We start from the raw sequence: 11311 nt of genomic DNA, 5'->3' as shown, positions 1-11311 counted from the left end.
CCTCCCATGCTAGCTTCCTCTAGAGTGAAGTTGAGATACAACGCAAGCCTGAAAGGAAAAATGCAGAGAGGAAAAATAGAGCTGGGGTTAAGAGAAAACAAACGGTAATTAGCCAAAATAATGTGCAAGGTGTAATAATGATTTTTGGTGTTGTTTCCCAAGGCCTGCGTCCGTTGGCTCCGGGAAGCATGTGAAGGGACACCTCTAGAGATCTCCACCAACTTGCAAAGATCGTCATTATGGCGAGTTCTAAGGTTCCATTTATTGTAATAATTAGGGTCCTTGCTGTTATTAATGATCAAAAGTTGGCACTCCAACCCATTGACAACACAGAAATAGGTGGCCAGCCAAGTCAGCATCTGGCAGAGTAGGTTGGGACCACTAAAAGCTAGCAAGGTGAAGCCCGCCCAATTTGAATTTGAAAATCCCGCTCGCAGCGTATCATAGCAGCCGACCCAAAGTAGCCTATTGAATAAAGGAAAGTGACACTTCATTGCTTGATAGAGGCGGTTTGTTCATTCCCAATAAGGTCCTTCTGCTTGTTAGTGAGAGAATCTAGGTGCCTCCAACACCTCATTCCTTTTATCTCCAGACCCGTTGCATCCAGAGAGTCCGCCACCCCATTCCCCTCTCTGTAGATATGCTGAATTTGAAAATCTTCCAGCCAGACAATCATGGACCAGATATCCTTGATGACATTTTTGATTCTCTAGCAGATCCCTGAAGCGCCTTTAGTGGCCTCAATAATCAGTTTTTTGGTATTGGTGCCAAGGACCATCTTAAGCCCCCCAAAAAGAGCAAGGGCTTCCCCCATATTGCTTGAAACAGAGTCAAAATTTCCTGCATAGGCCAAAACCAGGTTGCCCAGGCTATCCCTAATAATTCCTCCCCTTGTCGTTGAACCACTACGAGCAGCACCATCAAATTTGAGCTTGAGCCAAGGAGGGGCGGGTGATGACTATCTGGTATTGAGCCTCTCCATCTTTTTTGAATTGTCATATCGAAGGTAGTTATCAAGCAACTTCCAATTTTTAATCCACCTCTGATCCAAGGCCATAGGGTTGGCTTTCAGGGTTCTCCACTTACTGATGATGGCGTTCTCACTGAGGTAATTCTCAGCTAAGTCAGTCACCGTGTCAACCGAGCTGCTGGTGTCACGAAAAATCCTATTATTTCTTTCCTTCTAGATATGCCAACAGACATGGGGAGGAATGAGTCTCCAAAAAAGAGTGACTGGCGGGTGAGCGGAAGGGCACTTCCAGTTGCTGATAAACTGCTGCAAGTCTTCCGAGAATGTCCAAGCCAAATTGAATTTTTGAAGAACTTTGTGCCAAACCCCATAAGCAAAAGGGTAATGGATAAATAGGTGATTTATGCTTTCCTCCGCACAACTACACATAACACATTTGTTGGCAAGCATAAATCCCCTCCTCTTCAAATTATCAATAGTAAGGACCTTCTCGTGAAGGGTCGTCCACCAGAAGAAGTTAATTTTAGGGATGAGATGAGAGTTCCAAACTTCTTTCCAACTGTAGGAGACAACCAAGAGATTATAGGCCGATTTAACACTGAAAGCCCCCGAGGGATTCACAGTCCAAACAAATTTATCAGTGTGAGTGAAATAGGGGATCCTAATCCCCTGTAAAAGGGATTGTAGCTCTTCAACCAGATGAATCCATTGGGGGGTATTTCCCAGACTATCAGCAAGCCTTAACCAGCAGCGGGAGGGAGAGTGTAGTTGCTCACAAGGGAGCCAATCGAATCCTTCAGAGGGATCATGAGACAACTGAACCGAGAGGAGGCAAGGGGTCTGTCCCCAATCCAGTTGTCCTCCCAAAATCTAATTTTCTGGCCACTTCCAACTTGCCACTTTAGACCCTGCTTGAGAAGTTTCCTGTTCTTAACAAAGTTGTTCCAAATTTTAGACCCAGGAGGGAGCACATTGGAAGAGAGGAGGGAGGGGAAGGGGGTGTGGTTGAAGTACTTGACCCTCATAATCATGCTCTAGTCCGTTTTGCCCTTCATAAGGATCCATCCGATTTTAGTCAACAAGGCTTTATTCAGATCAGAGATTTTTCTTATCCCAAGGCCACCCATGCTCTTTGGTTTGCATACCTTATCCCAGTTGACTAAGCTGATTCTGGTCTTCTCCTCCAAACCCGTCCACAGAAAGCTTCTTTGGATTCTCTTAAGTTTCTCAGCCATAACATTGGAAATCTTGAAAAGAGAGAGAAAGTAGACAGGGACACCTTGAAGGGAGGCCACCAGAAGCTGGAGTTTGCCCACACTACTCAGAGTTTTTCTAGTCTAGCCCGCAAGTTTCTTTTGCATTCTTTCTAGGATTGATTCCCAAAAGTGGGGGGTGACCTCCTTGGTAGTGAGGGGGAGACCTAGGTAGGAATCAGGGAGATCAACAACACTACAACCCAGGATTTGGGTAAGTTTACCCTGGAGAATTCTATCTATGTTAAAGAAGTAAACCTTGCTCTTGCTATAGTTAATCAGTTGACCAGAGGCATGGGCATAATCTCCCAACAGATGCTTCCACACTTTAGCCTCTATCACAGACGAAAGGCTGAAAAGGAAGGTGTCGTCCATAAATTGCTGCATAACCATAGGGGGGAGAGTGGAAACAACCTTTACCCCTGAGATTCTATTGGTCCTTATCAGATTGGAGAAATTCTTGTTCGGTGTGGAGCCTGATTAGTCTCCAAGTGGGAGATTCTTGAAATGTGGCGTCTGATCAGCAAAGTATTGTACACTCAGCACGTATCCTCGCTAGGGTCCAGGGCCGGGTCGGTAGCCCCTGAGAAAAGCAGGGGTTCGGGGGCGGGAGCCCCTGAGAAATTTTTTTTTTAACTGTTTTTCATTGATGAAAACCGACATTGTAATAAAACCCTAAAAAGGCCGACTTTGTTTGTTGCCCTAAAAATGCATGTTATAAGCGGCTGGGATGCTTAAGGCATTGTAAGGTTGATGTACTGTTTTTGCTAGATAATAAGAAAGATTGGACGATTGTGTATGGTGGACGTAACCCATTCTGGGTGAACCACGTTAAATCTCTGTGTTACCTGTGTCCTGTTTATTTCTTTATCTTTTGTATTTAAATCTGCATATAATTGTTAGTTCATATTTGCTTCGGATCTGCTTGAAACCCTAACAATTCTTACTTAAGACTTCATCTACCATAATAAACAAATAAGGTGAGAGAGGGTCACCCTGACGTAGCCCCTTTCCAGCCTTGAAGAAGCTCCACGGGGTGCCATTGACAATCACCGAATAGTGAACACTTTCCACCGCCACCCTGATAATATTGATAAATCTTTCCTGGAATCCTATCTTAGAAAGGACCGCATACAAGAATTTCCAATTACCCTTGTCGTAAGCCTTAGAGATGTCAAGTTTGAGAGCCATACGTGGGTTGCGACTTTTCTCCATGGAGTGAATGACCTCATGAGTAGTAATGACAACATCAAGGATCTGCCTGCCCAGAACAAAACCTCTTTGAGAGGGACTAATGCATTTATCAAGGAGGGGTTTGATTCTGTTGACAATAACTTTAGAGAAAATTTTGTAAACTGAGTTACATAGGCTGATGGGCTGATAGTCAGAAACAAGTTTCGGATCAGGAACTTTGGGCACCAAAACAATGAAGGTGTTATTCAACTTCTTCAGGAGTTTACCAGTGCGAATGAAGTCCCTGGTAGCATTAGTGAGATCATACTTCACAGTTTCCCAAAAAGTCTGGAAAAAAGCTGGGGGGAAGCCGTTAGGACCAGGGGCCTTAAAGGCAGCCATAACAAAAACCGCAGCTTTGACTTCCTCATCAGACACACGACTTATCAGTAGCTCATTATCAGAATTTCTTGAATGTTATAGATGCAATCCACTAATCTTTAATTTCTCGAATCTTATAGATGCAATCCACTTATCTTTAATCTTTAATTTCTTGAATCTTATAGATGCAATGGACTAATCTTTAATTTCTTGAATCCTCTAGACATATGGGAGCAAATTGATTCTATTAGATAACATTTTCATTAAATTATTAATTATTTACACCTTTTATTTTAATGAAATGAAAGATTTTAATGACGTCCACGAGACTAAATAACCTATGCGACGAGACAACCAACTTTAATTTATTTTTTTAAACTCTTTTCTATGTCGGATCTCCCTATTTCTAAATTATCACACTAATTGATGTATGTTGTATACAATTTTTTTAACTAACCTAAATAATATTTAAAGTTGTTTTTCAATTTATTTAATTGACATATTAAATATAACGATTCTTATCTAAATTAAACAGATCATATTAAAATCTTATTCATTTGAAATAATAAATGAATAATTTCAGAATACAATTTTTGGGTTCATCCATGTGTGGAGCGTGCTTCGCCAACGACTTTGAAACTACAGGCATGAAAGTTGGAAGGAATGGGTATCCGTTAGCTGTAAAAAAGCAATGACTGTCGCTGTATATAACTGTTTCAAAAAGCAATGACTGCTGTATATTACCGTTTTAAAAAACAATGACTGTTGAGTATATTACCGTTTTAGAAAAAGCAGTGATTGTTGTATATTCATCTCTTATAAATGGCAGCGAGACTGTTCTTGTGGATTAGGGAGGGCTTGTGTTCTTCCTCCCCCGTTAATGTTTTCTTTGTCTTTGTTTGTTTTGTCAGTGTCTTTTCTTGGAGTTTTATGTTTGTTTTGTTTTTCAGGATTTTTCATGTTTTCTGATAAGGGTTTTGTACCGTTCTTCTGTGATTTGTTTTTTTGGGTTGGTTTTTCTATTTGACAGAGGAAGAGGGAAGGCAAAGAGCAGAGGCAGAGTAAAAGGAAGCTACAACTGAACAGGGAAGGCAAGCTGATTCCATCTCCAATTTCCTTCCTTAGCAGTTAAGAGAGAGAAGGAAGATACATGTTGAAGGCTCCGCGCTTGTCTCTATCGCATCTACATTCAGGTATATGTCTATATGCTTATTTTCCCTATAAATCCCTTTTGCAGCCATTGAGACATTTTGTTAAATATAGGTCTGAAGTCTCTAATTTGTAATTTGTAATGTTGGGTTTTACTGTTTTACATCTATTATAAAATGATGAGTACTTTACTTTGCAAAATCTTGTAGAAAAATTATATAGGATTGAAGTTGAGATTCTTATCTTTCTACCATAAGACATTTCGTCAAACATAGGTTCGAAGTCTCTAATTTGTAATTTGTAATGTTGGCTTTTACTGTTTTACATCTATCTCATAAGATGATGAGTACTTGCAGAATCTTATAGAAAACTATATAGGATTGAAGTTGAGATTCTTATCTTTCAACCATGATGGATTTTGGAAATTGCTACTTGTTTATGACAGAAAAATTATATAGGATTGAAGTTGAGATTCTTATCTTTCTACCATGATGGAATTTGGAAATTGCTAATTGTTTATGAGTGATTGACGATTTTGTGTTTTTGGGTGTGTGTGGGCCTAGAATCAGAATAATCAACCCTTGAAGCTAAAAATGACACTTAGTTTCATTTGAGATGTCTAGTGGACCCAATAGGTCATGTCCCCAAAGATAGTTATACACGTCACTAAGTAGGGTATAGAGTACATAGGTATGTTTCTACACATTTCATACTTCCACCGTATTTCCTTGAAGAGCTTCAACCATGATGGATTTTGGAAATTGCTACTTGTTTATGACAGAAAAATTATATAGGATTGAAGTTGAGATTCTTATCTTTCTACCATGATGGAATTTGGAAATTGCTAATTGTTTATGAGTGATTGACGATTTTGTGTTTTTGGGTGTGTGTGGGCCTAAAATCAGAATAATCAACCCTTGAAGCTAAAAATGACACTTAGTTTCATTTGAGATGTCTAGTGGACCCAATAGGTCATGTCCCCAAAGATAGTTATACACGTCACTAAGTAGGGTATAGAGTACATAGGTATGTTTCTACACATTTCATACTTCCACCGTATTTTCTTGGAGAGCTTCGAGTGTGATGTAGTCTTTTGACCTTATTGTTTTGAAATTCCATTGATAGCCTATCCGTTTTGGTAGAGGTGCTTTACAAAGTGATAAATAGAAGTTGGTAGTACAAGGAGTATCCTTTGTGATAAACATGGAGTATCCTTTGATTACCATGTCTGGTTAACCATAGAGTATCATCCATGATAGATTATCCACTATAAATACTGATACACACTGAGTATTTGTGGCAGTGTTACTGATTTTTATAGAGGAACACCTAGTTGGTATTGCTTAATTGTAAGTGTGTCAAATGAAAACTTAAAAGGAAATGAAGTCTAATGTGTCAAATGGGATTGGAATTAGAAAACGTTGTTTTGATCCAAGTCATTCCTAAAATGGTGTCAATTGGCTGGAATTGAACTATGTTATTTTAATCGAAGCCATTACAAGATTGAGTCAAGTGGGTTTGGTTTGGCTTTGATGTTTTGATTGAAGTCATTCCAAAGAGTGGGTCTTGGCATGCTTTGTGTGAGATTGTATGTATTATCTTCAATTTCTTTGAAATGTGTTGTGTTGTTTTGTGTAATTTGAATTGTATTGATATAATGTCTTGTGTAATTTGAATTATATGATTAAAAAATAAATAAAAGAAACTATATTCTAATCAAGACTAAATAAACAAAATAGCATTACTCTCCATATTGTTGAAAAAAATGCCTATACCCAATATACACAAATTAGGCTTCAATTATTCTTCTAAGTCCTTGAGAATCTGCCTTATCTTGCTCAACGAGAATGATAATCTGCCTTATCTTGCTCAACAAGAATGATAATTTTCTTGAAGTTCGGGCACTTCAAAATTCTTCCAATCTTATTGGAAATTCTTTCAATGTAAGGAGATTTACTTGGTCAGTTGAAACTTCAATCCTCTGCCAATGTGTTTGTGTTGTGGAAGCCCTTCTTATTTGTTTTCTTCTTATTTCTGAAGACCGCAAACAAGAGCTTTTTCTTTTGTACCAAAGAATTAAAAGCTCTGGCCACTAACGTTTTTTAAAAGGGCCTCTTTCTGAGCTGTGCGGTGATAAGTATTAATATTGAGAAAGTGGTGGAAATGTGCATGAGATGTAATTATTATTGTATTTGTGCTCTAATAGATCATATCTAATTGTACTCTAATAGATCATTGTTATTGTATTGTACTCTAATAGATCATTGATCTTCACTATAAATGGATTGTGATAACCATGTCATAAGTTGACTACTGATATACGTGATTATGGTGCTTTGTAATATACTCGTAAAAAAGGAACTGTAACATATTCATTATATTTGAAATTAAAAATTTATTTTAAATATAATTTAGGTTTGTCGTCTCTTCTTAATTTTGGACCTAATTGGAATGGGGGACAGATTTTGACCATTATAATCTTACATAAATTGTCATTTTGCTAATTTTTCTTTTAAATCCCTTGTGCAGCCTTTGAAACATTTTGTCAAACAATTCATATGCCTTGTCTGTCACTTGTTATAGTCTATATGATAAAAAAATTGGGTATAGCTTTTCCAAATGCTACGCTCCCTTTACTGTGTCTCTCAAGGTGGTTAAAAAAATCATCGCTTACATACATGACTGCTTTTACTATTACTAAAATATTACTAAGCTGTCAAATATAAGAAGAACAAATTTGCGAGCCTCGATACCTCAGCTGTTGCCTTTGCTTCACTTATTTTCATTTTCAATTCTGCACTATGCATCTCTTATAAGAAGAATAAATCTGGTGTGATTTAGCTCCAATAGCTAGTTCTTTTGAACAATGAGTATGTTTTTTCAATAGCAGTGTTTAATGTGGATTATGAGTGATGAATATGCATGCATTTTTAGTCTCAATGATTCCTTGATTAAGTCTGGCCTCAATCAAGAGGTCCTTCAGGATGAGGATTCCTCGCAATCCAAAGCCCTTGATCGGCTTTAGGAGCCCAGATGGATACAGTTGGGTGAGTGGGTACAACCAACTGGATCTGGCATAGTTACAATACCACTTTCATCATCTGCATTCAGAGTAGCATGCAACTCTATCTCTGATTCTGGTATTGTATTTATGATTTGTAACCCTAAATTTAGGAGAGTTTTCTTCACACCTAATATCTTGTGATATGTGTATTCAAAGACTCCTAATATTATTATGCTCTTGTTATGGGATTGTGAGTCCATATCTCTGCAAGATGATAGGTGTGGGTTTCCCTAATTGTATTCTCTTTGTACAAGATCATTCTGAGGTTTCTTTGTTTTTTAAATGACCTGAATGTGGTGTGCTTATAATCTTTCTTGATCAGAATTTCTTTGAAAATTTACAATTAGCTTTTAATTTTGACAGTCCAGTGTAATGCAGCCATATGCACACCTGAAAATGTAGTATTTTTCTTCCAACATTATAAGAAGCAACTTGAACATGTTCCAATAACAAGATAAGAATTTGAGTCTAACATTGACACTTATGGTCTTCTGTTATGGTCATATTAGGCATTTTTCATTTTCATTTTGGTAATTTCAATTTATTCTGCCTATTGTTTGTATTTAAAGAAATGATTGTGTTGTTTTTGTTGCTGCCTGATAAGCACTGGGGAAACTTTCCGTTCCACCCCAAGCAATCTTTGAAAACATACGCTGAAAGAATTCTATAACAGTTTTTTTGACTAGTTAGACCTATAAATTCGAGGGTTAATGGGTTTATTATCATCTTTAACAGCTAGGCGACAGATGCCACATAACCTGATACAGTTATTTTTAATGGCGTAATCTATGATGGTTGGTAGTTAGTCATGGTAGTGTTTAGGTTAAGAAAAACGGAAAAGCAAATCTACAAGAAAGTTTAGTTGGGACAGTGGTTTAGCCTGGTGCCTGAGAGTATAACCAACACGTAATGATTTGCTTTGTGGACGGCCTCTTCTCCAATCTGCGTGTATTTATACCAATCATTTTGGATTTGCTTTGGGCCTCTGAGTTCATTCCTTAGACTCTTGAAGCCACTCTTGTCAAGTCTTTAATCCATACATCTGGCTTAAAGTCTTTGCCCCCAAAGAATCCATTAACATCTATCTGAATTGCTCTGTGCATCTGCTGATATGATTGTCCAAGATCACACCTTCACATTGCTGGATCCCAAGCTTAAGATATTCTGTATACCAGTTTAACAGATAAGTCAAGAAGATCTGGACTATGGGTTTCTGTGCCTGATTTTGCATCTGTGAGGTTTAATTTTCTCATGGACTGCCTGACTGTTATAGATCCCAGAGAAGGATCTGCGAACATGAAGAAAGCGGAAGTATTTTAAAGTATTTATGAATTAGATCTTTATGAAGTTATAGAGCTTGTTATTCAAGTAAAAACTCACCTTGAAATGGCTGTTGCAAAACACTTGCATTTCTTGGTTGAGTCCAGTCCCCAGCAAGTAGTCCATATGTTTCATATTCAAGGGATTATGGTTCAGGAACATACATAATGGTCCTAATTTTAGCACTTACAAGAGAACTTTTCATTTTATATAATCTGTCTATTATTTTAAACATTTTTCTTTGTTTTTCCAATAATCTTGTTGTTTCCTTGATTCTGGAAGGTTATTGCATCCTCAATGGCATTTGCTATATTGGACTATGATTTGAATTTGTCATGATTTTCATCCCAGTTCCCTATTCGAGTTCTCCCTCTACAAACCTTGGAAAACATGTTTCACTTCATCTTTTTGTCATATTTCCAAATACTTCATTGTCCTTATAATCCTTATGGAATCCCTATTCCTGTAGAAAATAAATGTAAACGGAGATGTGCTTTATGATTTGTAACAGAGCAGTGTTATTTTAGAAAGAAAATAGATTTAAAATTGCACAGGGTAATCTAGAAATCCATTGAAAAATAAATATATAAATTGTTTGTATAAGAGCATACTTTGTTATATTTTTTTGGTTGGAAAATTGATTTAAATTTAAACCATGGTTGATATTGAGTGTTTGACAGGCTGAGCCAGTGCACAAAAATCCTGGAAGTTCTAATAGAGTAGCTGCTGAAGTCAACTAATGGATGCAATTTACAAAATTTTAGAAAAATGTTTTAAATATTGAATGGGTTTCTGAATGCAGTATTTAATATCTAAAATTTATAAAAATGTTGCATTTTTTAATCAATTGTTAAAATAAATATAAATGTAAATGTAATTTGTAATTTATTATTTAATACCATTATTTTTATTATTAGATAATAATGTAAACTAATTTATTATTTAATACCATTATTTTTATTTGGGAGGGGTTGAATTTGCCCCCTTCCTAAGGCTGCAAAGAATGGTCATTAGCCATTCTTTTTGGTCTAGTGTTACTATTTTTTACTGCATAAAATTTAACTTTTTTTCAATTTTTATTTTATTTCATTGCCTAAATAACTAGACATTCATGATGCAATGTAATTATTAAGTACAATAATATTCTTTAATTATAAGTTTGGTAATATTATAATAATTATTAGCAAATTGTAATTTATACATGTTTGTTTAGTGATTTATTTTTGAAATTATTTATCATTTGTATGTAGTGTGTTCTTTTGACATTTTGTTTGTTTAACATTTAATTTGTATGCTTGAATTTAATATGAAGTGTGTGTGTTTGAGCTATGTCATTTATATTTGTGTACTAATTATTTGTTTGAAGTGACTTTGAACTTTGTGTACATTTATTATTAGAACTTTTAACATTCACTTTATGTTCATGTTTGAATTTTGGCATCCTCTTATTATATTTTTTAATTTTGTGTGAAATGTGTGTGTGAAACTTTGACATCTCTTATTACATGAAGTGTTTGCTTGAGCTTTGGCATTTAGTTTGTGTGTTTGAAATTTGGTATATATTAATTAACATTAGAATTATGTTGTGTGTATTTTGAACTAACTTTGTATAAACTGTGGGTAAATTTATTTGAACTAACTTTTAATAAAAGTGTGGTATTAGTTTGTGTTGGTATGTATTAAATGTTCAAACTTTGTATATGTGAAGTGCACGATTTAACTTTTTTTCACCTTGTGTGTAGTTGAGATAACTTTGGCATTTGCTATGTGTGTGTTTTAACTTTGGCATTTGCTATGTGTGTGTTTTAACTTTGGCATTTGCTATGTGTGTGTTTTAACTTTGGCATTTGCTATGTGTGTGTTTGAGCTAAATTTATGTGAAGCATGTTTGAAATTAGACATTATTTTAGTGTGAAGAGATTTGATTTTGGCATTCCTTTTGTGCATATTTAAAATTTAGTATTTATTTTGTATTGAACAAATTGTGTGAAATGTGTTTGT

At 36.1% G+C, this 11311-nt stretch overlaps 1 long non-coding RNA gene across 1 annotated transcript in view; it reads left to right on the top strand.

Moving 5' to 3' along the window:
- Positions 1 to 4395: 4395 nt before the first annotated feature.
- Positions 4396 to 11311, top strand: part of LOC131047853 (uncharacterized) — a 61543-nt gene continuing 54627 nt past the window's right edge. Inside the window, exon 1 of the long non-coding RNA XR_009372029.1 lies at positions 4396 to 4970. This is a non-coding gene — a long non-coding RNA (uncharacterized LOC131047853). The remainder of the gene's footprint in view (positions 4971 to 11311) is intronic.

Source organism: Cryptomeria japonica, chromosome 3 (genome assembly GCF_030272615.1).
Source record: "Cryptomeria japonica chromosome 3, Sugi_1.0, whole genome shotgun sequence".
Lineage (NCBI taxonomy): Eukaryota > Viridiplantae > Streptophyta > Pinopsida > Cupressales > Cupressaceae > Cryptomeria > Cryptomeria japonica.
Note: the sequence above shows the minus strand (reverse complement) of the source record. Positions and strands in the feature narration are given on the sequence as shown.